The sequence below is a fragment of the Hyla sarda genome, chromosome 5 (genome assembly GCF_029499605.1).
Source record: "Hyla sarda isolate aHylSar1 chromosome 5, aHylSar1.hap1, whole genome shotgun sequence".
In the NCBI taxonomy this organism is placed as follows: Eukaryota; Metazoa; Chordata; class Amphibia; order Anura; family Hylidae; genus Hyla; species Hyla sarda.
In genome coordinates, this window is record NC_079193.1 from 47,499,444 (window position 1) to 47,524,238 (window position 24,795).

Below are 24,795 nucleotides of genomic sequence, written 5' to 3' on the forward strand. Positions count from 1 at the left end.
TGCTACATGTAACTGTTTTTAAAGTGGAAAAAGCGGCTCTTTACATTTGTGTCTAACAAGCATTGTTTTCTCTCATAGCTGTGGTTTCTGTCAGTATATGGGTACTCTTTCCTTCTGGAGAGAGAGTTCTGGCTTGGCATTAATCCCGAATAGCTTTTTATATTCCGTAACTGGAGCGAAGCTGATACCAGGGAACATCGCCTGAAAAGATGATGTAATGAGCTGATTTGCATATTCCCATATATCTATCTATATATATATATATATATATATATATATATATATATATATATGTGTATGTATATATATATATATATATTAGTGTCGAGCACGAATATTCGTAATGCAAATTTTTATTGCGAATATCGGCACTTCGCGATTTTGCGAATATTTAGAATATAGTGCTATATATGATGAATATTCGTTTTTATTTAGTTTTTTTCACATACAAATTTTTATGCACATTTTCCATGCAAATAGAGGTCTTTCACATGGATCCATCACGTGGGTCTGTTTTTTTTTTTTACATGTTAAATTTTATGCAAATTTTCCATGCAAATTTTCGCATGGAAAAAAAGTGAATGAACACAGTGAATATGCGAATTTCGCGAACATAGGAAAAAAATCGTCAATATATTCGCGAAATATCGCAAATTCGAATATGGCCCCTGCTGCTCATCACTAGTGTATGTATGTATATATATATATATATATATATATATCTACATACATATATCTATAGCTATATATATATATATATATATATATATATATATATATATATTTTTTTTTTTTTTTTTTTAATTTATTTTAATTTTTTTTCTAACATAACATTTCAATCAGTCGTGGATAATCTAAAGAGAAACCCAACCCTAGTCTTGGTCAGGTATTGTGTAATTAAGTAAACATAACAGCAAGGGCATATAGAACTTTACCATTAGCATCCATTATGTATGGACTAGTAGTTAAAAAAATAATAAATCCTGTTACCTGACCTCATTACCGTGCTGTCATATCCCGAAGGAGGAAAAGATGCTCTAGGGAAGAGAAGCAGCACTGTGTTATGCAAGCTGTGATCAGACGACAATGGGTATGGGGCAGCACATGGCTCGGCTTCCTCTCTTATTGCATTGATCAATATAATTAGGTCTCAGGTGATTTAACAGTCTTTATTTTCACCTAAGTTTGTAGAATAAATCTCATAGGTATTGTCAGTATAAAAGATGCCTAATAAACAAGGCAGCCAGAAAAATAAACGTCTATATATATATACATATGTTCATAGTAACCAAAGGTTATTTTCCTCTTTTATACTGTATCCTGGCTACACGTGAGCCTGAATACTATAGTTCCAGTCGTAGGATGTGTCTTCATCAGTTTTCATGGAAAAGGAATGTATCTACATGTCATTCATTCATGAAGGTTGTCTCGTAAATGAGGGTCAAGTGATGAACGAGACACGTGCAAATAAACAACTGTGCAGGATAACCCGCATTCCCCCACAATGCAGCTCTACTAGATTGGATTGTAACTATTGTGCACATTTACTTCCAAACGCTGGCCAGTGGAGTACCCCTTTAAAAGGAACCTGTCAGCTGTATTTCCTTCTAAGAGATGTAGACACTGTAAGCTAACCATATATTTTTATTTCTCAGTCAAGCGTCAAGGAGGCAGAGCCAAGCTGCTCAAGTGTCACAATCTAGGATGGATTATAGCTAAAGGGTTACACACATGGTTTGGGGATCGTCTGCCATTATTCTCTTCAGATCCTCTCAAGTTCTATCAGGTTGGATGGCGACCATCAGTGGAAGCCATTTTCAGGCCTCTAAAGAGATATTCCATTGGTAACAAGTCAGCGCTCTGGCTGGGCCACTCAAGGACATTTACAGAGTTGTCCCTAAGCTGATGCTGTGTTGTCTTAGCTGTGTGCTTTGTGTCATTGTCTTGTTGGAAGGTGAATCTTCATCCCAGTCTGAGTTCCAGAGTGTTCTGGAACCGGTTCTCCTAAAGAATATCTCTGTACTTTTCTCCGTTCAGTTTTCCCTTTCTGCGTAGAATTGATTTACACACTTACATAGAAACTGTTGTTTTAATAAACGTTGCATAGATCAATAGTACAAGTGAATAGAAGATGCTTTGTAATATATCTAGTTAGACAATAATGGGGGAGATTTATCAAAACCTGTGCAGAGGAAGAGTGGTGCAGTTGCCCATAGCAACCAATCAGATTGCTTCTTTCATTTTCCACAGGCCTCTTTAGAGGCCTGTGGAAAATTAAAGAAGCAATCTGATTGGTTGATATGGGCAACTACACCACTCTTCCTCTGCACAGGTTTTGATAAATCTCCCCCAATGTTTCTTTCTCATTTTATCAAGAATTTTCCCTTGGCTCTGCCCACCAGCTCTGGAAGAACTAAAATACTGGAAGCTCTGGAAGAACTAAAAATTACTGATAAAGCCAGCAGAGCAGAAATATGTTGGAAGTTACCTTATGCAAGTTATATAAGGGAGATTTATCAGAACACGTGGAGAGGAAAAGTTGACCAGTTGCCTATAGAAACCAATCAGATTGCTTCTATCATTTATTAGAGGCCTTGAAAGAAGCAAAGTAATTGGTTGCCATGGCAACTGGTCAACTTTTCCTATCCACAGGTTTTGATAAATCTCCCCTATAATGGCCAGAAATAGTGCTGCGGCCCATGTACACGCACAGTACAGCTTATCCTGAATTGATGCTTTAACTGTGAAAGCCAAGTTAACTTTCAGCTTTACTCAGTTTTCATTCTCCTTTTAAGATAATGCAGATTCCCCCCTTTTGGCATTCTCTTCACAATAGACATATATATAGCCATCGCAGTGAATTATCCATGCCACCTATAGGGTGACATCTTGCTTACATTACCTCTTCCCCCCGTAGTGTAAGCATGCTGTGCCAGTCAGCCGCTCCACAATTTGTAAGTGGCCTTAATGAGGCAGCCTAATGTAAAATAGATTAAGAGCTCTATAAAGCACGGATAATAAGCATATATACGAAAGGTTACAGGAAGGCAAATAAGCTTTGACATGAAGGTCACAAGACGAATTTAAAGAGACGTAGTCCAACTTAAAAAAATAAAATAAATAAACAATACAGACCACCAGGAAAGTCTGTGTACTAATTTAATAATCATTAGTAAAGGGGTCACTGTATGTCAGTCAATATGGCTGACAGCACCGGGGCTTCCATCTCAGATCAGCAATTAGGATAAGGAAAAGCGTCTCTGTCCAGTGAATGTGGGACAACCCTAGAGCCATAAACAATTATATTACACAGGTCCATATTCCTTTCACCGCCTCCAACTACTTTCACCTCCAGGGATCTCGTTCTTTAATATATCTTATGTCCTATCCAAAGGATAGGGGATAAGATGTATGATTGTGGGGGTCCCACCACTGGGGACCCCCGCAATCTGTAATTTTGTCATTCCGCCTCCTCCCATACACTTTGCATTGAGGGGGCAGGGCGTGACGTCACGATACTCCAGCCCCATGGTCATCACGTTGCACACTTGGAGCCTCCAGCGCTGCTAAGAGCTCTCAAAGGTGGGTACGGAATGACAGATCGCAAGGGTCCCCAGCGGCTGGACCCCCACGATCATACATCTTATCCCCTGTCCTTTGGATAGGGGATAAGATGTATTGGGGCCAGAGTACCCCTTTAATATTGTAAAGGAAAAACCAAGTGTCTGCTGAGACTATGTAAGTTATTTTCTTTTAACCCCATTAACGACCATGGACATGTATAAACGTCCATGTGCCGTTAAGGTGGTATTTCATGGGCTCCCGACTCCACGGCATAACGTCCGGCCCCCAGCTGATTCTTGTAGCTGGGGGCCGGCGTTAATAGCCGACATGTGGTGATCACCGCAGCCGGCTATTAACCCTTTAGAACGCCGCTGTCAAAGCAAAAAAATTCCAAAGTACAAAATAGCGTATTTTTGGTCACTTTTTATACCATAAAAAAAGGAATAAAAAGCGATCAAAAAGTCCAATCAAAACAAAAATGGTACAGATTAAAACTTCAGATCACAGCGCAAGAAATGAGCCCTCATACTAAACTATGCGCGGAAAAATAGAAAAAATAATATAGGGGGTCAGAAGATGACAATTTTAAATGTATTCATTTTTGTGCATGTAGTTATGATTTTTTCCAAAACTAGGACAAAATCAAACCTATATAACTAGGGCATTATTTTAATCGTAAGGACCTACAGAATAAAGATAAAGTTTCATTTTTACCAAAAAATGTACTGCGTAGAAACGGAAGCCCCCAAAATTTACAAAATTGTGTTTTTCCTACAATTTGTTGCACAAGGATTTTTTTTCCTGTTTCGCCGTAGATTTTTGGGTAAAATGACTGATGTCATTACAAAGTAGAATTGGTGATGCAAAAAATAAGCCACCATATGAATTTTTAGGTGCAAAATTTAAAGGGTTATGATTTTTAAAAGGTGAGGAGGAAAAAAACGAAAAGTGCAAAAACAGAAGAATGCTTGGTCCTTAAGTGGTTAAAGAACCTCTGTCTGTATTCTATCTATCTATCTATCTATCTATCATATCTTTCTATCTATCATATCTATCTAACTCATTATCTATCTATCTGTCTTTATATCTATCTATCTATCTCATATCTTTCCATCTATCTATCATATCTATCTATCTATCTATCTATCTATCATCTATCATAGCTATCTATCTATCTCATTATCTAGCAAACTGAAGAGGGAAGCAGCACTCAGAAAACACAGTGAATTTGGTGCACGCAGACACAGTCCTTGGTCAGGGGTCCAAATGTAGATAACAAATTAGAATAAATCCGCAGCACACAAGTCCATTAGAAGTGAAAAAGTGAAAAAAATGTATTCCATAACCAGGTGAATGTTACAGCTCATTATCTTATTATCTATCTTTCAATCTATCTATCTCATATCTATCTATCTCATATCTATCATCTATCATGGCTATCTATCTCATATCTATCTATCTCATTATCTATCTTTCTATCTATTTATCTATCTATTTCATATCTATCTATCTATCTATCTCGTTATCTATCTATCTCATATCTATCTCATATCTATCTATCTGTATTCTATCTATCTATCCATCTATCTATCTCATATCTATCTATCTGTATTCTATCTATCTATCCATCTATCTATCTCATATCTATCTATCTGTATTCTATCTATCTATCTATCTATCTGTATTCTATCTATCTATCTATCTATCTATCTGTATTCTATCTATGTAAAATCTAAAATGTATCCATTATCTATCCTCTTGTTCTTAGAGGAAGTTAGCTGTCACCAGAGATGTCTGTATTTAGAATACATGTATGCTCAGATGAACCAAGTGAGCATGTGTATCTAAGATAGTCATAAGATCTCACAGGATAAACGTCCCCTAAAACACAACTTATAATACCCCCTTTAAAATATGTTTCTAAACAATTCCGAAACATTTTAAAGCACATAAATTCACAGGCCTTTCAGATAGGAACCATGCCCTACTGAGGACCATCAAAGATAGAAGTAATAATGACGTAACAGAAGACATCAGCAAGGTCAAAACACCCTTTGTCCATAGCAACCAATCCTAGCTCAGCTTTCATTTTACTAAAGCAATGTGATAAATATAAGAAGAGCTGTGATTGGTTGCTGTGGGCCGATTTGGGCCAGTTGTGTGCGAAGAAAATGGAAATTGGTCACCTCACTCTTCCAGGAGGTGGTCTGACCACAGTGCTCTCTGCTGCCCCCTCTGTCTATGTCAGGAACTGTCCAGAGCAGTGTTTTCCAAACAGTGTGTATCCATTTGATGCAAAACTACAACTCCCAGCATGCCTGAACAGTCTTTGGCTGTCCGGGCATGCTGGGAGTTGTAGTTTTGCAACAGCTGGAGACTCTATTTGGAATACATTTAGGGTGCATTGACACCACGTTTTGTACATACGGGTGCCGGATCCAGCGGGGGAGGGGCAAACCGGGCGCTCCCGTACCCCGGCTGGATCAGCCCGTGACTCCATTTACTTTAATGACCCGACCGGAATCAAACGGTGACTCCGGTCGGCTCAGTTTTAACCCGTATGCGGTTTCCTGACCGGACCAAAACCATAGTTTACTACGGTTTTAGGTACGGTCCAAAACTGCATACGGGTCAAAACTGAGCCGACCGGAGTCACCGTTTGATTCCGGTCGGGTCATTAAAGTAAATGGAGTCACGGACTGATCTGGCCGGGATACGGGAATGCCCGGTTTGCCCCTCCCCCGCCGGATCCCGCACCCGTATGTACAAAACGTGGTGTGAATGCAGCCTTATCCGGAGCATGAACACATCCCCATAGTAAACCTCTCCAGACACAGACAGAGGTGGCAGCAGAGAGAGCAATGGTCAGACTGGAAAGAACTACACAACTTTCTCTGAAGCATAAAGCAGCTGATAAGTACGGAAAGAATTAAGATTTTTAAAAAGAAGTAATTTACAAAACTGTTTACTTTTCTGGCACCAGTTGATTTGAAAAGATTTGTTTTCCAGTGGAGTACCCCTTTAAGGCCTTAAAATGTAGAAAAGCTTTTTTTTATATACACATTATTTTTTATTATACTGTATTTTCCTGTCTGTTTTTTTGTTATAACTATATAAAGTGCAGCAAAATTTCATATTTCCTGCAACACATATCTGATGTCCTCTGTACAGCATATAGAAATGTCCCCAAAGAAACGTTTCATAATGTAGTTACAACATTATCTGTAGTGTACAATCTAACTAGTAAGAAATGCTATAAACGGTTTAATGCCTTCAGCTGGATTATAATGCAAAAAATAGAAAGCTGGTCAAAATATGTGTCCAGATAAGGGCCAGGGGAGTAGGCAGCTGTTAGGGATGGCATTGCAAGAAAAAAACAAAAAAGAAAAATTCAGATTTATGTTGGTGCTTCACAAACTAAGGTGCACCCCAGGTTCTGTATACCCTTAAATAGTTACAGGTTATCTTTTTTTGGGGGGTAGAAGAGACACCTGTGGGAATGATGTAACTTTTATCAGCTTGGGACTTCATGTGAAATGTTTTGCCCAAAGGGGTATTTATTTGATTGTGCTAAAGGGGCTGTAAAGTGTAGTTCCTAATATAGTGTCTGTACCTGTGTTTGATGGATGGTCTTACAATTATTATGTGATCTTTACTCCGGTTGTTCATTTTTAGCTGCCTTTAAAGGGGTACTACCCTGCTGACGACTTAAGTTGCCTGATCGCGCAGGGTCCCGCCGCTGGGGACCCCTGCGATCTCGCTCGCAGCACCCCGCTCTCATCAGTCCCCGGAAGTTAAAGGGGGTATTCCAGGAAAATACTTTTTTTTTTTCTATATATCAACTGGCTCCAGAAAGTTAAACAGATTTGTAAATTACTTCTATAAAAAAAATCTTCTTCCAACAATCATCAGCTGCTGAAGTTGAGTTGTTCTTTTCTGTCTGGCAACAGTGCTCTCTGCTGACATCTCTGCTTGTCTCGAGAACTGCACAGAGTAGAAGAGGTTTGCTATGGGGATTTGCTTCTACTCTGGACAGTTCCTTAAACACGTGTCATCAGAAAGCACTTAGACAGAAAAGAACAACTCAACTTCAGCAGCTCACAAGTACTGAACGGATTAAGATTTTTTAATAGAAGTATTATACAAAGTTTTTTCCTGGAATTCCCCTTTAACTTCTTGGGAATTTTTGTAACTTGTAACTAAATGAGGTTGCGCATGTAATGGCTTGAATATAAAGCATTCATACAAGTGTATGTAAATTCTCAGATAAAGAAGTGATCATATGACCAGGATTTTTTGACCTTTCGTCAGGAATCCCTACAGTCAGCTTCCTCCTAGCATAAACAATCTGATAAAAGGAGTAAGCAAAGCAGCTTCCATACCACCTTTTCCAAGTGGCTTCCCTAGAAGTCAGTGTTTTACTCCAACAACAGTTTTGGAAACTGACTAGGAATGTATGCCAGAGATCTGTAAGACAGAGGTCTTCAGAGAATTTCCAATGAAGCATTGAAGGAGTTATCCACCACTTGACTGCCAGACAGTAATGGACCTGCTCAGGAAGGATCAGTGCTTGATTTAGGGCTAAATGACTATGCTGGCCACAATAATGCTGCTTTTTCTTTTTGTCAAATCGCTATTTCCTGTTGGAGTTCCCTCCCTCCAACTTCAAGTCCAGGATCCCTTGTTTGTAAGTGGGAGTTCACTTCTCTCCCTCCCACACATCAGCCACCCCACCCATAGAAGCACACCTGGGAAAATTCCCTCAGCCTGGGGAGAATGATTTCCCTCCCACCCAGCGGTCGCACTACTCATTGATGCACTGACAGGCTCCCTTTCAACACCTGACTAGGGATGCATCTTGGGCTGCACTGCAACCTTGGAAAGGCCCGAGACAACACTCATTTTAAAGGGGTACTACCGTGCTGACAACTTAACCCCTATCTAAAGGATAGGGATAAGTTGCCTGATTGCGCGGGGTCCCGGCGCTGGGGACCCCCGCGATCTTGCATGCAGCACCCCGCTCTCATCAGGCCCCGGAGCAAACATCGCTCCTGGTCTGATGACTGCCGATCATGGGTCTGGAGTATCGTGATGTCACGCCCCGCTCCTCAATGTAAGTCTATGGCAGGGGCGAGACAGGGGCGGAGGTTAGAGACGTCACGGTCACACCCCGATCGTGACATCATGGTCATGCCCCCTCAATGTAAGTCTATGGGAGGGGGCATGGCCATGACATCACGAGCCTCTGGCACTGCCCCCGATGCTATAAATGAATGCCGGGTGCAGCATGGAGGACCACTGGGGACCCCCACGATCAGACATCTTATCCCCTATCCTTTGGATAGGGGACAAGATGTCTAGGGGCGGAGTACACCTTTAAGGGCCAGACATCACTATGGTTTGGCTGGTGAGGTCCATAAGAAGAAATAAAATAAAAAATCTGATTTCCAAGGTCCAGTCCGTGTACACAAGGTGCAAGGATTCATCCTGTTGACCTCCCACTCATGCTACATGTACTCTTGAGATTTTTAATTGCTATTATCTCATTTTAGGGATCACTAGAGCTACAGTTTTGTTATTTTATCTAATCTTTTGCTTTCTTACCTTTTATCAGCTTGTTCATGCATGATGATCGCTGGCTGTAGGGATTACTGGCAGGAAGCGAAAAGATTCTGCCTATATCTGACCGTCTGCAGGAGGATTCACTTACACATGTGTAAGTATGAGATTTTACACTTGGTGAACTTACAGTGCACTTACATATTTTGTTATGTAATTATATATTCATGCCTTAAATAATGGAAACATTCATAATAGTCAACTTTCATTGACCATAGACATAATGTGAAATTTTTTAATTACTACCAAGATAAAATTTAATTACAAAAAAAACAACTTTTTTTTATTTCCCCTTTCCAACGAATGTCCTAATAAGCCTAAAGTCCGACAATGTGTGCGTCAGATTCCATATCTTTAAGCTGTTGAATCACGTGAGAGCTGGCCAGGCTGGGTTACCAATATGTGGCCAGCGGATTCTCTCCCTTATTCTCTGAAGCACAGGTGTTAAGTACTTACTGAAATTTGAGACTCCAGAAACAATTCTAAGCTCCCATTAGGATTTTGAAAGCAATGTTTGAATGCAAATTCCGCAATCTAGACCTGATTTGTCCTGGAGCAGTCTTTTGTTACACACGTAGAGTCCACTGTATAGATCAGCACAAAGTGCATTGTTTTAATGTATTATAGGAGAAAATCCCTACTGTGCCCTGATCTGGCCTGTGCACTCTGCCTCCAGGTACCCAAACTGTATATACTGTAAGTAGGTAAGGAGATATATCTGTCGTCTTAATGGGGTTCAGCAAACAATTATTGAAATTGAATGACCACCTTTGGAGTCTCTAAATCCTAAACCTCTATTCTGATCTCAAAAATGACTGTCTCCATTTTGGAAGATTCACTGGAAACAAACCCCAAAAGTATTGGATTTGCTGAGTTCCAAATTTGGGGGAAACTCCTAATTAATGTAATCCCCCCTGGTTTAATTTTCTCATCTCTAGTTAGGGAATGTCTTCATGAGACCACCCCTACCAGAATAAAAATTATTGTATTTTACATAACCATTCAAAAAGTATTTACCCTAAAATTTGATGTTAAAAATGTATAAATACGTTTTTTAATCACATTGTGTGTACCCTGTCTTTTGTCAAAACCTCACATAACGTTTCAGATTCTATACTGTGAGTTAGATAATAGACTTGACCTTACAGTTGTAATATATACTATGTATGTTTGTGATACACTTCTTAAAGGAGTAGTGAAGTGAAAAATAACTTAAATAACCCAAAGGATAGGGGATAAGTCATAGACTGGTCAGACACCCCCCCCCCCCCCCCCCCGCACAATCTCTTTCCCGCTCCGTGCGGGTGTCGGCAAGCCCCCTTCCAGCAGACTGCCGGGGGGCCCCATTCAGGAGATTGCGGGGTCCCAGCACTCGGACCCCCCTCGATCTATAACTTTGTCCCTATCCTTTGGATAAATGATAAGTTATCTTTCACTGCACTACTTTAATTTATGTTAGAGAAATTCTTTTAAAGGGGTACTCTGCTGGAAACTTTTTTTTTTTAAATCGATTGGTACAAGAAAGTTAAACAGATTTGTAAATTACTTCTATTTAAAAATATTAATCCTTCCAGTACTTTTCAGCTGCTGTATGCTCCACAGGAAGTTCTTTTCTTTTTAAATTTCCTTTCTGCCTGACCACAGTGCTCTTTGCTGACACCTCTGTCCATTTTTAGGAACTGTCCAGAGTAGGAGAAAATCCCCATAGCAAACCTATCCTGCTCTGGCCAGTTCCTGAAATGGACAGAGGTGTCAGCAGAGAGAACTGTGGTCAGACAGAAAGGTAATTCAAAAATAAAAGAACTTCCTAAGGAGCATATAGCAGCTGATAGGTGCAGAAAGGATTAAGATTTTTTAATAGAAGTAATTTACAAATCTGTTCAAAAAATATTTTCCAGTGGAGTACCCCTTTAATACTTATTTGGTGAGATCGTACCAATTGCGACAGTGATACATGTATTGAAGTCAGTGACACTTTAAAGGGGTACTCCGCCCCTAGACATCTTATCCCCTATCCAAAGGATAGGGGATAAGATGTCAGATCGCTGCGGTCCCGCTGCTGGGGACCCCGGGGATCGCCGCTGCAGCACCCCGCTATCATTACTGCACAGAGCGAGTTCGCTCTGCACGTAATGACGGGCAATACAGGGGCCGAAGCATTGTTACATCACGGATCCGCCCCCTCGTGACGTCACGGCCCGCCCCCGTCAATACAAGTCTATGGGAAGGGGGCGTGGCGGTCGTCACGCCCCCTGCCATAGACTTGCATTAAGGGGACGGGATGTCATGAGGGGCGGAGCCATGACGTCACGCTGCTCCGGCCCCTGTATCGCCCGTCATTACGCACAGAGCGAACTCGCTCTGCACAGTAATGATAGCGGGGTGCCGCAGTGGCGATCCCCGGGGTCCCCAGCAGCGGGACCATGGCGATCTAACATCTTATCCCCTATCCTTTGGTTAGGGGATAAGATGCCAGGGGCGGAGAACCCCTTTAATTTATTGGACTCATAGCAGTCTTTTCTATGTCCAGCTGAGATCGGACCATATATTTATAAATAGATCATATAGACTGCCGTTACATTGAACTATCAGTTGCCGAACCATTGGATGCCATAGTATTAGACTGATGCTAATTTAGTAATTCCTAGAAATGTGAATAATGTTCTAAATTTTATATATCGTGTGAATATCCCCACTAGGGCCCAGTGGTGGCATATTTATTTTTTATATATTTTTTTATATATTTTTTACATTGTCATTTCAAATAAATCTAAATTTATAATACATTTAGCAATTCTTGAATTATCATTATGCACCTTTTGTAGGTGAAATCTTTGAGGAGTGATTATACTATATTTTACCTTAATTTACAAATCTGTTTAAAAAATATTTTCCAGTGGAGTACCCCTTTAGTACTTATAGTATATAGACCCCCATGACGCTTCTCAAATAAGCCTGACATATCAGAAAGTGCGAAAATGTTGCTGGTTGCGTTTCCTTCAAGACTATTTCTTGAGTCACAGCATATGGTTGAGAAGAAACAAGTGTTATCTTCAAAGGTAGATGCTTAAGCCCAGCATATAGCCCGTAAAAACAAACACTTGCCTTATCAAGTCTAAAAGTAAGTTACAATAGAAAAGGTAGCAAAGCCCTGGATAAGATAACAAAACAAACAGATCAAGAAATGCCTGCTAAGGTATAATGAATACACAAAGACAAGACCCACTAAAGACTCTCGAGTTCTGTAAACATTCAGTATTGAGGGTCGGAGTGAATTCGCCATTAACAGTAGGTTACCTTTTATTTCTAATGGTCATTTATAGTAGGGATGTATTACGATTTTAAAGGGGTATTCCAGGAAAAAACTTTTTTTTTATATATCAACTGGTTCCAGAAAGTTAAACAGATTTGTAAATTACTTCTATTAAAAAATCTTAATCCTTTCAGTACTTATGAGCTTCTGAAGTTAAGGTTGTTCTTTTCTGTCTAAGTGCTCCCATAGCAAACCTCTTCTAAACTGGGCGTTTCCCGAGACACGTGTCATCAGAGATTACTTAGACAGAAAAGAACAACCTTAACTTCAGAAGCTCATAAGTACTGAAAGGATTAAGATTTTTTAATAGAAGTAATTTACAAATCTGTTTAACTTTCTGGAGCCAGTTGATATATATATAAAAAAAGTTTTTTCCTGGATAACCCCTTTAAGACACCAACTGGGCCACCTTTGCAGTATAGTCCATGTGTCATTCTTTAAATAATTCCTAAATTTTCACAGGCTTAGAAGTGGTTCCATAAACTAACATAATTCTAACATAATAATCTATATGAGGAAAATCAGATGCAAATACTTTTGCCGTCAATGACTGCTTGAAATCTAGAAACCAATAAACTATGGAAATCAGTTAAATCAGTGGTCTCAAATGGTGGCCCTCCAGATGTTGCAAAACATCAACTCCCAGCATGCCCGGACAGCCGTTGGCTGTCCGGGCATGCTGGGAGTTGAAGTTTTGCAACATCTGGAGGGCCACTGTTTGAGACCACTGTCTGTTTTTAATCAACAGTTGCCAGAAAGTTATACAGATGTATGACTAAGGCTGTGTACTAGCAGCCGAAACGCGTCACCTGGTCTGTACCTGTATGTTTTGTTCTAAATAAATTCCTCAGAATTCACCGACTTAACAACGCTGGACTATCTTGATCTTTTAATTTATTTGGATTTGGTCTACTCCAGTCCGAGACGTTGAGGGCTGCAAGGGAGAGCTGGAAGCCACAGCACTTTGGATTCTAGATGTGTACATTACTTCTATTTAAAAATCTTAATCCTTCCAGTACTAATCAGCTGCTGTACACTACAGAGGAAGTTCTGTTGCTCCTTCCAGTTAGACCACAGTGCTCTCTGCTGACACCGCTGTCCGTGTCAGGAATTATCCAGAGTAGGAGAAGTTTGCTATGGGGATTTGCTCCTGCTCTGGACAGTTCCTGAAACGGACAGATGTGGCAGCAGAGAGTACTGTGGTCAGACTGGAAAGAAATATACATCTTCCTCTGGAGCATACAGAAGCTGATAAGTACTGGAAGGGTTAAGATTTCTAAATAGAAGTAATTTACAAATCTGTTTATCTTGCCGACACCAGTTGATTTGAAAACATTTGTTTTACCCCTGGAGTACCCCTTTAAACGCTAACCGGGCCTTCATATTCTGCTTGTTTGTGGACCATTTCCGTTTTAACTGAATAATGTATTCAGATATAAATCACAGATAGAAAATAACTGCTGGCCACCCCGTATATAATCCACGCTCTTATTCAGGCATGTTGAGGTCAGACGACAGGCGCAGGCATTAAAGGAAAACTGTCAGCCTGTTCACCCACACTAAAACCAATACACTGGGTTATAGTGTGGGTGACCAGGAGTCCAACGAGGGGTCACTTACTTAAATATGTCAAGTAGGTCCTGAGATATGTCCCCCAGAACATTCTCTGCTGAATTCAGTGAAGAAAAGATGCAGTGATATGGGATACAGAGGATGTGGGATAAGTAGCTAATCGCAGGGGTCTGACCACTGGGACCCCCCCATGATCTTTTGTACGGCGCTCTGGCTCTCCCTCTTGCTTTCCATGCATCTCTATGGGACAGCCGTGTATTTCCTGCTCTCTCATAGAGATGAATGGGAGGCGCGTACTGACCCCGCTCCATGCAGGAGGAGAACCAGAGCGTTGTGCGGTCAGACCCCCTCGCAATCAGCTACTTATCTCCTATCCTATCCTGTTAGTGTAGCATGTGATATGGTGTATGGCTTAGGGAACCTGTGCTGTATATTGTACTGTCATGCTTTGTGCGATTGTAATTTATTGTATGATTTGTAATGACGACTGAATGACGAATAAAGCTCTTTCAATACCTTATCTCCTATCCCATAGATAGGGACTACACAGTTTGCATCCATTCCTTCAGCATTTACAATTTTTATTCCATTAAGAAGTGTACATACATTCCAAATTTCCCACTGAGGTGTATGATGGGTGTTTTGTTTACAGACATTTGTCACTGTAATACTCACGTTTCAGTAGACTGGAACACAGATGGTGAATATGCTGGACCAGTGTGGTAGATCACTCGGACCGTACCAGGGAGCGGAGTCTAAGGTGCCGCTTGTTTTCACCAGAGCCCGCCGCAAAGCGGGGTGGACTTGCTGTGGCAGACGGCACCCAGGTCGCTACCCCTGGCACGGCTCGACCACACAGGCAGCTGAGGAGATTCGAGGCACAGGTGGGATAAGGCAACTCATGGTCTGGATAGCAGGAGGTCAAGGCAGGCACGCCGGAGGAGAGAGGCAGAAGCAGGGGCAAGAGAAGCACCAGTTGAGTGACAGGCTAAGATTCGCATCCCAGCCCCGCCGGCAGCAGCAGATATCGGTAGGTGCTAGGATCTGTTCATCTACATCAGTGGTCTCCAAACTGTAAATATAAAACATCATTACAACATTGGAATAACAGTGTTTTTTTTAAAAAAACATTTTTTATAATGTGTGCACACATAGCCACTTTTCCATAGACTTTGTAAGAACACGTTAACATTCATACCTATTTTATATCATTTTTTCTTTTCATTTAACACTGTGTAAACCCAACCTATCCTTGTCATTCCTACAATTCTATTTTATTTAAAGTAAGTATTGACTTTCAGCCGTCTAGCATTACGATGAGTATGGTGACAAGAATGGTCCCACATGGTCCCACATGGAGATCATACTGTTTTGGATATGCCTCATTGATTCAGACAAAGCAGTGGACACTTATGGGGGCTCATTTACTACCTCCTGTGACATCTGATATCTGATAGCCTTCGCATTTGTAAGACAAACATGCTCACTCTTGAGAAAAAGCAAATACATCATTGCCCTTAAATTTGTTCCCGTGTTAGATTTTCGGGTAAGATAAGATTATTTGGAGTAAGTGTGAGCAGAGTCCTAGGCAGTTATTGGATTATAGGACAAAAGGCAGAACCCATGAGACATGTTTATAGTTTTGACTGTCATTTATAGGTTTATTGGCCTTTGAAGGGGCACGGTCTCAACTCTTCACAAAATGCAGTCCCATTGATGTGAACTTCCAAAACATAATAGCCTATAGTTGAATTTTCTAGTTGACCTCTTTGCCTGGAATTCCTCTAGATCCTGGTGAATTCACCCTCTGTTCTTGGAACACCTGCCCATGGTTTTGTGTTGATCACATAAAAAAAAACACAATTTAACATTCTAAGTATTTTTTTTTACGGTTTGCACCATGTTAACCTCACAAATATAGGAGATATTGGCTAACTGAGAGGATATAGATTGCAAGCTTTCAAGACCTCTTAGATCCCTTCATCAGGCATGTTTCCATGGATTTTTTGGTATCTGCTGATGTTTGACAGAGCCATCAAGTAATAAGTATTATTAGAAAAGACCTTGTTATCTTGGAATTACAGTGAAACCTCTTTGAGACAACCACCCAAAATTACAATTAGAAATCGCCTTCTAGAGGGGCGGTCCTTTCAAAGAAGTATAAATCAAGGATGGTCTTCTTGTTTTTTTCTAAACCTTCATTAAGGAGCCAAGCATTGATGACTTAAAGGGAAGCTACCTCCAAAAGGTGGCACCAGGGAGCTACTTTTCATATCCTTCTTCCAAGTATTTCCTGGGGAGCATGAATGGCCTATGGGTTTCCACATGCCATAAAAGCTCTCCTCAAGGAGAAATAATACCCCTTTGAACCCACAATGAAGGCCTCTCTGAAAGCCAACCAGTGCCTTGCTTTGTACTGAGCAAATGCAATAATCTAGAAACAGCTGTCTACAGATGGGTACATTTTTCTTTTGAGAGAGTCTCTGGCTTGGCTTGATAGCCCCAGTCATGTTCTAAGGATTCTTGAAAGGGTACCCTAGACATCTTATCCCCTATCCAAAGCATAGGGGATAAAATGTCTGATTGCGATCTCCCTGCTGCAGTTGCGTTCATTTAGAGCTTCGGATGGAGTGCCAGAGGCTCATAAAGTTACGTCCATACCTCACTCGTGATGTCACGACCACGCCCCTCAATGCAAATCTATGGGAGGGAGCGTGATTGCCATCACGCCCCCTCCCATAGACTTGCATTGAGGGGGCGTGGCTGCGACGCCACAAGCAGGGCGTGGACCGGATGTCTGAGGTGCCGCAGCCGAGATTGCAGGGGTCCCCTACGGCAGGACCCCCCGTGATTAGACATCTTATCCCCTATCCTTTGGATAGAGGATGAAGATTTATATGGGCAGAGTACCCCTTTAACCTCTTAAGGACCAATGACGTTGTGGAACGTCATGGCACCCTGGGCTTTAAGGACCAATGACGTTCCACAACGTCATGGCATTTTCCGGTCTCTGCCGCGCGCCGGGCAGAGATCGGAACTGGATGCCTGCTGAAATCCTTCAGCAGGCATCCAGGGCATACGCCGAGGGGGGCCATGTAGGCCCCCCATGTCGGCGATCGCCGCAAATCGCAAGGGAAATCGCCCTTGCGATTTGCGGCGATACCGGGCTGATCGGGTCTCTGGGACCCGACCGCCCGGTAATTTCGCATGATCCCGGCTGTCACAGACAGCCAGGACCATGCTGGAGTATCGGAGCGAGGTGGCAAGCCTGCCACCTCCTCCTATACCCTGCGATCTGTCGGTTAGTTAACCGACCAATCGCAGGGGGGGGCGGTTACTTCCTCCCGCCCTGCCCGGCCCCTGAAAGTCCGGAGAGGACGGGAGGAAGACCGGAGGACGCGGCGGGGGGCGGGGGAGTGCTGGGGACCGGCCCCGGTACTTACCTCGTCCCTGAAGACCCGGATCCCTGCGATGAAGACGGCGGCGGAGGAGACAGGTGAGTAGATCTTCAGCCGCGGTCGGGCCCTTTACAGCAATGCACGTCGCCGTAAAGCGACATGCATTGCTGTAAAGGGACCCTGTAAACTACAACTCCCAGCATGCCCAGACAGCCCTTGGCGTCTGGGCATGCTGGGAGTTGCAGTTTTGCAACATCTGGAGGTCCACAGTTTGGAGACCACTGTACCCTTCCAGATGTTGCAAAACTACACATCCTCAGCATGCCCTTACTGTCCAGGCATGCTGGGATTTGTAGTTCTGTAACATCTGGCCCTTCAGATGTTGCAGAACTACAACTCCCAGCATGCCTGGACAGTTTTGGCATACTGGGAGTTGTAGTTTTGCAACATCTGGAAGGGCACAGATTGGGAACCATTGTATTAGTGGTCTGCAAACTGTAGTCCTCCAGATGTTGCAAAACTACAACTCCAAGCATGCTGGGAGTTGTAGTTCGGCAACATCTAGCTCTAAAGATGTTGCCGAACTACTACTCCCAGCATGCCTGAGAATGCTGGGAGTTGTGGTTTTGCAACAACAGGAGGCACACTGGTTGGGAAACATTGTCTGTTTCCTAACTCAGTGTTTCCCAACCCGTGTGCCTCCAGCTGTTGCAAAACTATAACTACCAGCATGCACTGATGGACTGTGCATGCTGGGAGTTGTAGTTTTGCAACAGCTGGAGGTCCCCCCCCCACTGTGAATGTACAGGATACATTCACACGGGCAGGGGGCTTACAGTGAGTATCAGGCTGCAAGTTTGCGATGCAGCAAATTTTGCGCGGCAGCTCAAACTCGCTGTAACCCCCCCGCCCGTGTGACTGTGCCCTAAAAACACTACACTACACTAACACAAAATAAAATAAAAAGTAAAAAACACTACATATACACAGCCCCCTACACAGCCCCCCTCCCCCAATAAAAATGAAAAACGTCTGGTACGCCACTGTTTCCAAAATGGAGCCTCCAGCTGTTGCAAAACAACAACTCCCAGTATTGCCGGACAGCCGTTGACTGTCCAGGCATGCTGGGAGTTTTGCAACAGCTGGAGGCACCCTGTTTGGGAATCCCTGGCGTAGAATACCCCTATGTCCACCCCTATGCAAGTCCCTAATTTAGGCCTCAAATGCGCATGCCGCTCTCACTTTGGAGCCCTGTCGTATTTCAAGGCAACAGTTTAGGGTCACATATGGGGTATCGCCGTACTTGGGAGAAATTTCTTAACAAATTTTGGGGGGCTTTTTCTCCTTTCACCCCTCATGAAAAGGTGAAGTTGGGGTCTACACCAGCATGTTAGTGTAAAAAAAAAAATTTTTTTACACGAACATGCTGGTGTTGCCCCATACTTTTCATTTTGACAAGAGGTAAAAGGGAAAAACTCCCCCCAAAATTTGTAATGCAATTTCTCCCGACTACGGAGATACCCCATATGTGGGCGCAAAGTGCTCTGGGGGCGCACAACAAGGCCCAGAAGGGAGAGTGCACCATGTACATTTGAGGTGATTTGCACAGGGGTGGCTGATTGTTACAGCGGTTTTGACAAACGCAAAAAAAACAAAACCTCACATGTGACCCCATTTCGGAAACTACACCCCTCACGGAATGTAATGAGGGGTGCAGTGAGAATTTACCCCCCACTGGTGTCTGACAGATCTTTGGAACAGTGGGCTGCGCAAATTAAAAATTTTGTACAGCCCACTGTTCCAAAGATCTGACAGACACCAGTGGGGGGTAAATGCTCACTGTACCCCTTGTTACGTTCCTCAAGGGGTTTAGTTTCCAAAATGGTATGCCATGTGGGGGTTATTTTGCTGTCCTGGCACCATAGGGGCTTCCTAAATGCGACATGCCCCCCGAGCAAAATTTGCTCTCAAAAAGCCAAATATGACTCCCTCTCTTATGAGCATTGTAGTTTGCCCGTAGTGCGCTTCAGGTCAATTTATGGGGTACCTTCATACTCATAAGAGATGGGGTTACAAATTTTGGGGGGTATTTTCTGCTATTAACCCTTGCAAAAATGTGAAATTTGGGGGGGGGAAACACATTTTAGTGAAATTTTTTTTTTTTTTTTACGTATGCAAAAGTCGTGAAACCCCTGTGGGGTATTAAGGCTCACTTTATTTCTTGTTACGTTCCTCAAGGGGTCTAGTTTCCAAAATGGTATGCCATGTGGGTATTTTTTGCTGTCCTGGCACCATAGGGGCTTCCTAAATGCGACATGCCCCCGAGCAAAATTTGCTCTCAAAAAGCCAAATATGACTCCTTCTCTTCTGAGCATTGTAGTTCGCCCGTAGTACACTTCAGGTCAACTTATGGGGTACCTCCATACTCAGAAGAGATGGGGTTACAAATTTTGTGGGGTATTTTCTGCTATTAACCCTTGCATACATGTGAAATTTGGGTGGAAACACACATTTTAGTGACATTTTTAAAACATTTTTTTACATATGCAAAAGTCGTGAAACACCTGTGGGGTATTAAGGCTCACTTTATTCCTTGTTACGTTCCTCAAGGGGTCTAGTTTCCAAAATGGTATGCCATGTGGGTATTTTTTCCTGTTCTGGCACCATAGGGGCTTCCTAAATGCAACATGCCCCCCAAAAACCATTTCAGAAAAAACGTACTCTCCAAAATCCCCTCGTCGCTCCTTCGCTTCTGAGCCCTCTACTGCGCCCGCCGAACACTTTACATAGACATATGAGGTATGTGCTTACTCGAGAGAAATTGGGCTACAAATATAAGTATACATTTTCTCCTTTTACCCCTTGTAAAAATTCAAAAATTGGGTCTACAAGAACATGCAAGTGTAAAAAATGAAGATTGTGAATTTTCTCCTTCACTTTGCTGCTATTCCTGTGAAACACCTAAAGGGTTAAAACGCTGACTGAATGTCATTTTGAATACTTTGGGTGGTGCAGTTTTTATAATGGGGTCATTTATGGGGTATTTCTAATATGAAGACCCTTCAAATCCACTTCAAACCTGAACTGGTCCCTGAAAAATTGTGATTTTGGAAATTTTGTGAAAAATTGGAAAATTGCTGCTTAACTTTGAAGCCCTCTGGTGTCTTCCAAAAGTAAAAAATCGTAAATTTTATGATGCAAACATAAAGTGGACATATTGTATATGTGAATAAAAAAAATAATTATTTGGAATATCCATTTTCCTTACAAGCAGAGAGCTTCAAAGTTAGAAAAATGCAAAATTTTCAATTTTTTCATCAAATTTTGGAATTTTTCACTAAGAATCGATGCAAGTATCGACAAAATTTTACCAATAACATAAAGTAGAATATGTCACGAAAAAACAATCTTGGAATCAGAATGATAGGTAAAAGCGTCTTAGAGTTATTAATGCTTAAAGTGACAGTGGTCAGATGTTCAAAAAACGCTCTGGTCCTAAGGTGTAAAATGGCCTGGTCCTTAAGGGGTTAAGGGAGCCAAGTATTGACTTGAAGGGAAGTCCCTTTTAAAAGGTGACTCCAGAGAGCTACTTTGCATATCCTTCTTTTTAGGAGGGAAGGACACAGACAGCAGAGGAAACCTGTGTGAGAACAGAATGTGACAGACTTGATCTCCAATAGCTTATATCTCTCTAAGAACCCACCATTTTGCTAAACTGCTAAATTCTTTGGCTTAGCATTCTACATGAAATCTAATAGACAGTATGAAGCTGTGACAGTGACTCTCTTCTCTACTGGGCCTCTGTGCAGCCATAGAGGTCACACACATGGTCAGTCTGCCCCATCTTTTAAAGAGGTATAACTGTATCTAAAGATATATTAACATCCTACTTTCCATAGAGCTTTAAATGTCACTGTTTACCAAATCTGGACCTTTCCCGACCTGCTGGCTCATTTCTACCTGTTCAGCCATCAAAATCCTAATGAACAAATATTAACATTTTTTATTTGCTAAAAGAAAGAGACTGGATTATACAACCCTCTTACTATATGTGTGAAGGGTCTTGACCCATACCATCTGCACCTATTCACATAAGAACATGTTCAAGTTATTCAAGCGCATCCTGTGTAAATATTAAATGTGATTAAGCCAAGTTAATAGAGTGAGTGATTGGTCTCAGTTTTCCTATGTACTCTGGGACTTGGCTATGTGTCCAAGTTGCCACTTGTATAACCTGGATTCCAAGAAAAGAACAAAACACCATACAAAAAACTAAACAAAACTACACACCTCATGAATTGTTAATCTTTCTTTGGTTCACATATAAATGGATGTGGATGCACTCAATGCATTCAAGTGCAAATGCTACAAAAACACTAAATGTACCAACGACAGCTCCAAAGGAGAGTTTGGAAAGGACCCAATAGAATTCAGATAAAAAGAACAAGACTGGAGAATAAAGGGATCACATTGTATAAGAATAATGTAGAACCAATGAAAAGTGAGAAATACCCCAAGTACCCTGAAGGTCTCAGGCTCCAGTGAGGTGTTGAAGCTCCATGCATTCCATTGTCTCCAACAGCTTCCTCAAGAGTGACCCCAAACTAATAAAAGTCTTAGTTTTATAGGTGTGGGAATAGCAATCATCCAGACAAGCAGAGGCCTAAATGCAAAACTGCAACAGGGCCCCATATGCAATTAATAATGATGGTCTCTTATATGGCATATATGCTTTGGGGCCCCCTTGAGCATCAGGGCCCTGGTGCAACTGTTACCTTACACCCCCTATAGCTACACCCCTTCACACAAAATAAAAGGATGTACTTAGGCTGGCCATACACCAAAGATAATGGTTGGCCCAAATGGCCAATTCTGTCAATTTTAATCGACCATCATCTGTAAATTGTGCGCAAAGGGTCATTCGTGATGGCTGATGCCCGGATGATCCACCGCGCTGGATTTTTTTCGGGCATGATCGTTCTTATGAACGATCCCATGTTGTGACCAAAGTCCTATTGCATTGCTTGCTTAGAAAGTAATGTGAAAACCAATGACAGGTTGGTAGATGGAGCTAAGAATAGAAATGTATAATGATGTAGAATTGTGGACAGCTTTGGAGGAGAAATCTGAATTGTATTCTACATGCCATTTGTAATCTTAGGTATTCCATATTAGTTATAGTGATTTATAGGTCTCATGTCATTTCTACTTTGAATAATACTTATTTAGCCAAATGCTTTAATGCTATCCATTACAAGGTGCAACATCTTATCCAATTATGGGGAACACATCAGTGTTTAGTCCTAGCCTAAAAAGCTTTTAGTGGGCATTCCCTTTCCAAACCCAATTGATATAGTCAAACACACACCGATGTGGGGTAACACCCAAAAGCAAGCATGAAAAATGAGAAAGGAAGTTCAGCGCAGATGGTGCCATTCCAAGGATTTATTCAGTAAAAACCAACATCACGGAATGGTAAGTTTCAAGTGACGCGTTTTAGGCGGTAAGATATGCACACCCTCAATCGTATGATTGAGGGTGTGAATGTCTTAGCACCTGAATCGCGTTCCGTACCACTTATCATTACCTGATGTTGGTTTTACTGAATAAATCCTTGGAATTGCACCATCTACGCTGGACTTCCTTTCCTATTTTCTATTTGATACAGAATCTAAGAAGAACATGGCGGTTCCCAGTATATCTAGTGTCATTTCTGGAGCCTCTATTTATCTGGTCACCTGCTCTGACTGGATGCCAAGATTCGGGGCTGATAATGTGTTAAATAGTTCTGTCGACTTCTTTCACTTCACTTTCTTTTCAGTCTTCTGCATTATTAATCGACATTAGTGAAAGGAATGAGGGAACTATCATCTGTCTATTCCCACTCTTCCACTGTACAAACACTGAAGAAGATATTCTAATGTACTGTTTTCTTCTGCATAAATCATTTACCATCTTTCTGATGCATGAATTTAAATGTATGCTGATGTGCCGAACATCTCTGACAGTTTGAGGATAAAAGTTTTTTTTTCTTCGTATGTGATGAACAAAAATCATCTTTAAATGATTTAAGCAGAATCTGTCTTCTTTGTATCACAGAGAGGATTAGACATCAAATGTTTTTGCTTAATCCATGGAAGTTTTGTGCTCTGTGGACTGAAGACTTTCATATTTGCTGGTTTGCTACCTAGAGAAGTAAACTTTGGGCATATAGGGGAAAATGTAAAGCGGAAAATCTAAAATATTAGTAATGAATGTCAAATTTAGATTATTGCATTCTTACTTAATCTTAGGAGGCGTATGAGGCTATATGTGCCCTGTAAAGAGATTTCACATCACAATTAGTTACAACAAGAGAGGACACTCTCGGCTTTCCACAAGGGATAGACAGTGCGCATAGGAAGTGATGCATGGAAGGAATTGTGCTCCTGTCATCTGGGGGGGGGGGGGGGGCACTTACATTTAAAAATAGCTTAAAGAAGATATACAGCGGCAAAAAAAAACGTATACCCTTTCTGCAGGATAGGGGATGAGTGTCTGATCCCGGGGGGCAGGGGTGGGTTTGGTCCGAGCTGTTGTATATGCGATTGATGCACCTTATTACTATATGGGTGAATGTGGGTCGGAACCTATTGTGGTTACAGAAGTCTTGCGACCACATTCTTCCTGCTGCTAGACTTCTGATATGTTTACACGGAGCTCACATAATACCATAGATATTGTAGTTACACTAATATAAGCACTGCCACACTATGTTATTTGTACTAATAAAGATTTATATATTTCTTATCATCTGAGATTCATTATCAACTGGTGGTTGTTTTGGGGTAAATTTTACTGCAGGCAGTAAAGTAAAGGATCTGGAAATCATCCCAAGTACAGTAGTGTAAAAATAGGTCTTCTTAGGAATACTGTACCTACTGCCAATGTAGATTAGGTTGCCCATAGTTATAAGACAGCCTTAGCTAAGTGACCTTCTGTTTTGCCTACAACTATCCTTCCTGGTGTCCACATTTTTTTTTTTTTTTTTTATCAGTAGAGGGAGATTAGTGGCTGATGTCACTGATCTCATAGGAAACAATGACATTTATTGGAAATTCAAAATGTCCTGTCTAGAAATTCTATGGGAAGCTAGAACTTAGGGTCAGGTCTTGGATGCTTGGGGGTGTAAAACACGTCCTGCTACCTTTGACCAGGTGATCAAATACATGACTCGAGGCCAAACTAAAAGTTAATATGTAAGGAAGATACACGCGATAGCTGTGAATGAACAACAGCCATCTTTCCCAATACCTCCATACATATCAATGTTTAGTTCAGCCATGACTT